Source organism: Fukomys damarensis, unplaced genomic scaffold, assembly GCF_012274545.1.
Source record: "Fukomys damarensis isolate Sample0158 unplaced genomic scaffold, DMR_v1.0_HiC HiC_scaffold_16, whole genome shotgun sequence".
In the NCBI taxonomy this organism is placed as follows: domain Eukaryota; kingdom Metazoa; phylum Chordata; class Mammalia; order Rodentia; family Bathyergidae; genus Fukomys; species Fukomys damarensis.
In genome coordinates this window covers 127,031,194-127,036,475 of record NW_022900928.1, presented here as the reverse complement: position 1 = coordinate 127,036,475, position 5,282 = coordinate 127,031,194, and the positions used below count along the sequence as shown (strand labels likewise).

Here is a 5,282-nt window from a genome sequence, read left to right as displayed (position 1 = left end):
TTGTCTTGATTTGCCAGACGATCAAAAACTCAAAACATTTTGCAGTTAATTGTTTCAATTCCGCTTAGCAGACACAGAAAGAGAGAGAGAGTGAATTTTTTTAAAGTTATTTTGGAAGTTGTTCCTGTTGACAGTTCTCAGGACTGTTAGCTGTCATTTACATAGTAGGAGAAGAACAAACTTTCATTTGTAAATGCAATATTTCTTACATTTTCAAAGTGTGGGATTCATCTTAAATACCACTAATAATGTAGAATGATTAGAATCAAATGAAATGGCTTTTCACTTTAGGGATCTACTTACTTGACTGTTAAAATGGGCCATCAGTAATGTGTCTACTTCACTTATAAAATATTAACAGAAATGTTCTCATCTGAATAACTATCATAATTAACTTCCCAACTAGTTTATATAGGATTTTTTGCCATAATGTTAAAATGGAACTCGACATTCTTGTCTCTAGGGAATGGCTCATAAATATGACATCAAGTAAAAAGTGTGCTATGTGTCTTCACAAAGTCCTTCCTTTCCCAAATCTCAAATAATTCCTTAAACCCCATTTAGTTTTGTCTTTTCAGATAATTAAAATTTTATGCCATCTCCCTGGATCTCTCTTTTCTCATTTAAAAATTGCTTACAGAGTATAGTCAGAAATACATTATAGGTCAGTTATCTTACTATTAAAGAAAAAATACAGGATATGAAATAAGCATCACATTGTACTTGGCCTACCACCCTACAGTGCATATATGTGTGTGTATCTGTGTGTGTGTGTGTTTGTGTGTGTTGAAGTTATTTCTATTTAGGTCAGTTCTTTTCAGCATTATAATTAGTTTTCAGTGTCCTGGAAGACTCAGGTATATTTCAGGATTTCAATTCTGTGTAACTGTATGGGTTATATATAGCTTTTTCCCAAGAAATTTTCATTTTTCATTTGCTCATTTCCAATCTTTAGGAGTAAAATGTTGTTTATGAGGTATCAGTACAAAAGATAGACTCACAAATGTTTTTCAGGATACTTATTTTAAAAGTTTACTTTTCAAGCATGAGGGATTTAGTATTTTAATTATGTGTCTGACAATATTAACATTTGAAAATTTGGACCATATATAACAACGTATTTGAACAAGATAGAAAAGGAAATCTGTTTTGAAACAGCTCAATTATCACTGTCTATGAACATCTCTTTGTGACTCAACAAATCTCATAATTTATTTTGTTGCATTTCTTTATCACTGGCTAGCATGAGAGCATTGTTATTTTTAACAAGAATGTTTATTTCATTCATATTTACCATACCTGATTGGTGGATATAATGTTCTGCATATCTTTCTTTATTTCATTTAAGTTTTTTCTACTGATGTTTTCTATGATTTTCCATATTGCCATATCAAAATGATCTTTTTAGCAGAAACACACATTGGCTCAAAAAATGACTTCCAAGTTTTCCCTTTTTCATTATCATTCAGCACTATCATGCTATTCTTTTGCTTGACGCACTCTAAAAGCTTCCCAGGGAAGGAAGAGTAAGACTGAGCTCTTTCATCTAACTTTAAAAACCTGTTGTGATCTCTGCCAACAACTTCTTAGCTCTTCTACATGATCTCCCAACCCACTTCCTGCTCCAGCCACACAGGCCTCTCATTGTCATTCTCACAAAACAGTTTCTTCCTGGACTTTGTAACATAAAATTAAGGATCTCAGCTTAAATATCATCCCCTCAAAACACCCATCCCTGACCACCCAGTCAGACTAAAGCAGTTTTCCTCAGACTATCACAGCAACGTATTTTATTTCTCTGCTGCACTTTTTCAGGATTGCTTTTCTCACCCTGATTTCCTTCTAACATATCACTATCTGTGTCCCTCCAATACAAGTTCCTGGCTGTCTTATTTACATTTTATCTTCACTTCTTGTTTTAACATGATTTTTCTTTAATCTTTGTTTAATGTATGAAATGAATAACTAGGCACCAGTAGATATCATGAAATTGAAACCCAACTGAATACAATGTTCAGTGTCGATTTTCCCAAGCTGCCTGTGGTTTCTTATTATAGCTGGAAAAGAAGCTTATTCTGAAAAGATTTTGATTATGATTTGTCCATGCTTATGTGGCTTCTGCACTGATGAAGTGATGAACAAACAACATATACAGACATATGTAGCCTTTCTCCTGTATTATTTATTATAACGAAGCAAAAACCAAACAAAACGACTTTGAAAATTGTTCCTGAAATCTCATAGAAAAGACGTGCAAGAAACCTATCGTCCAACCCACCAAAGAAAGGTATTTATCTTTCACAATGATTTATTTAGACCTACTTAAAATTACACATAGATGTATGTTGTTCACACGAACCACTTGGGGGCACTTACAAAATAGATACGGCTTTTAAAACACAAAATGTGAGCACTCCTCTCTTGTTGCGCTAGACTTCCAGAAAGTCAAAGAACAGATTTAACGAATATTAGTCTACACTCGGTGTTTTGTAATGAATTAGGCCCATGCTGAGGAAATATGTATTTTTTCATCCTGCATCCATATTTGTTTCCTCTAGAAGCACATTTTCTCTTTCTCAAAACCTTCTGAGACTCCATTAAAAATTACTTGCTTGCCTTATTCATCTAACAAACTGCTCTTTAGCCAGTTATTCAGTGAAAACTCTGAAGTGTTTTAAGATGATAGTACTAGGGAAAATGGTCTCTACTTCCCAAACAGTATAAAGTACTCAGTGAACTTAGACAAAACATAAAACACGGTCACACCAGAGAGCTATATTATTTATATGCAACACGAAGTGGAAGTTTTCACTTAGGAGGCAGAACTTCTCATGCACCAGGGAAATGGAGTTGTTACCCGCTACTTATTTTTAATAATTCTGTTCCTATTTTTTCAGATGCAGTTTTTCTTTATCGATGGGGATTTTTAATGGGAAAAGAGGACAGAAGAGTGAGGTTCGGAGATTTCTGTGAGCAAACATGGATGTACCTGCTTGTGTACCTAATCCACCCTTGTGTCCTTCTATGTAATAGACAGAAAGGCAGCCATATTCTGAGCCCTCATGCACACTTCCTCAGGCACCTTAAACTCAAGAGTATCCCTTCCTTCTGTGGCATGGACAAGTCCTCTTCTTCTGAATCCTTCACCTTGGCCATTGAGCATTTTAATTATTTGCCTTAGAATAACTCTTACCAGACCCTGAACCGAGTAGGCACGCCCTTCCTCTTGGTTCCACTCATTCATCGCTGAACTTCTGCAGGTTTTTCAAAGCCTCCCCAGTCCTACTCCACTGTCACTTCATTCTACACTAACGAGTGATAAGTTTACCGTTAGCATTCATACCTCAGAACTCTCCAAGATCAACATATTATACATCACTCACATAAATCCCTGGCTTCTCTAGTAGGCAGAAGAATGGCCCTACAAAAATGTCCATCTCCTATACTTGATCCTAGCCAAAAGGTTGAGAAGCAGTAAAAATGTCCCTGTCCTTGGGATCGATGAATATATCACATGACAAAGAAGACTTACAATGGCAGATAGAGTTCAGTTTGTTAAGCAGATGATATTAACATGAGAATATTATCCAGGAGGGCTCCATGTAATTACAAAGGTTCTTAAAAGTGCAAGAGGAAGGCAGAAGAGAGAGGAGAGAGATGGTCCGAACAGGACATGCCTGATGTTGGCTCTGAAGATAGAGGAAGGGGCCGTGAGACAAAGAATGCTAGTAGCTGGTGAAGCTGAAATAGGCAAGGGAAGAGAGCCTATCTAGAGCTTTCAGAAATAAAGACAACTCCTCCAATGTCCTGGCTTTATCCTGGAGAGATTGTGCCAGGATTACTGGCTGAAATGATTGTAAATGTATGTATATAGTGATTTATCACAGAAGCAGGAACAGCAGCAGTTAGTTAATGCAAACTTCTAAATGTAGCACTTCCCTGGTTTGCTCTTACCTTCTGGCTGTTCCACCTTTGTATGCATATCCTCCTCTTCTCAGTATTTATATCCTCATGTCCCACCTTAGCTGCACCTTTCCATTTACTCCATATCATCCTCACCCAGAGCTCTAATCATCACATCTGTATGGATAAGTCACATATGGGTATTCTTAGCACATCCCATATCTCTTCTTGAGTCCTGGTCTATAATACAACTGCTGGTCTATCAGGTCAATCACAGGCACTTCAGAATAGACATGGTGGATCTGAGATATAGCTCAGTGGTAGAGTGCTTGCTACCATGCATTAATCACTGGGCTAATTTCTAGCATTTCAAATACACACACACACACACACACACAGAAGGAAAGAGTGAAAGAGAGAGAGGAGGGAGAGAGAGAGATAAAGAGAGAGAGAGACATGAAACCATTCCCTCTTCCCCTAAACTTGATCCTCTTATAGAATTTATCTCAGTAAATGGACCCACTATCTACCTAGTTCTATAGCAAGGCACTTAAGAATTACCTTTGACATCTTTCCCTTGTGTCCTATATCAACTGATTATTTCCCATACATTTTCATTACTAAGTCTTTAACACCTACCCCCATCTTGATATTTCCACCATCCTCATTCTGGCTACACTTGTTTTCATTTCGGTGTTACAACACAACTTGGCAGTTTAAAACAGCATCCAATTAGGTGGTGGTCGCAAAGGTCAGAAGTCTAAAGGGGAATCTGCTGCTCACGCTGAAAATGAGGTGTCAGCCACCTGTTCATCGATCTTGTGAGATCATTCCTGTTATCTGCAGAGTGTAACTTCTTGCAATCATAGCACAAGAATCCCCAGTTTCTTGCTATGAGATCTGCTCTCAATTTCTGGAGTCCATTCACATTCCTTATCACATGATCCCTTCCAAGCACAAGTCTGAAACTACAATAAGTTTCTCTTCTGCTTTGAATCTCTCTGACTTCCTTTTCCACCATCAGCAGCAGAAAATTCTCTAAGCTCTGGAAGGAATCACATGATTAGACCACACTTATCCAGATGATTTCCCTCTCAAGGTCAATGGTGTCTATAGCATAAAGTAATCCATGGTGCAATATTTCATATTCACAGATGCTGGAAAGAAGAAGGGTATCTTTTAGATGCTGTTTGTAAAATTCTGCTTACACCGTTTGCCTAAGTTCCCATCATGACCCTCTGCATTTTGAACTGACTTCCTAATTCAGCAACTCAGGGCCAGAGATTTAGCTCAGTGGTTCCGGCGCCTGCCTTGCAAGAGCAAGGACTCGAATTCAACCCCCCGTACCAAAAAAAAAAAAAAAAAAAAAAAAAAAAAAA

The 5,282-nt window shown here is 37.4% G+C and overlaps 1 pseudogene; it reads right to left on the bottom strand.

The window, feature by feature from the left end:
* LOC104851020 overlaps positions 1 to 3,244 on the bottom strand; it is a 14,664-nt pseudogene extending 11,420 nt beyond the window's left edge.
* Between the last annotated feature and the right edge of the window lie 2,038 nt (positions 3,245 to 5,282).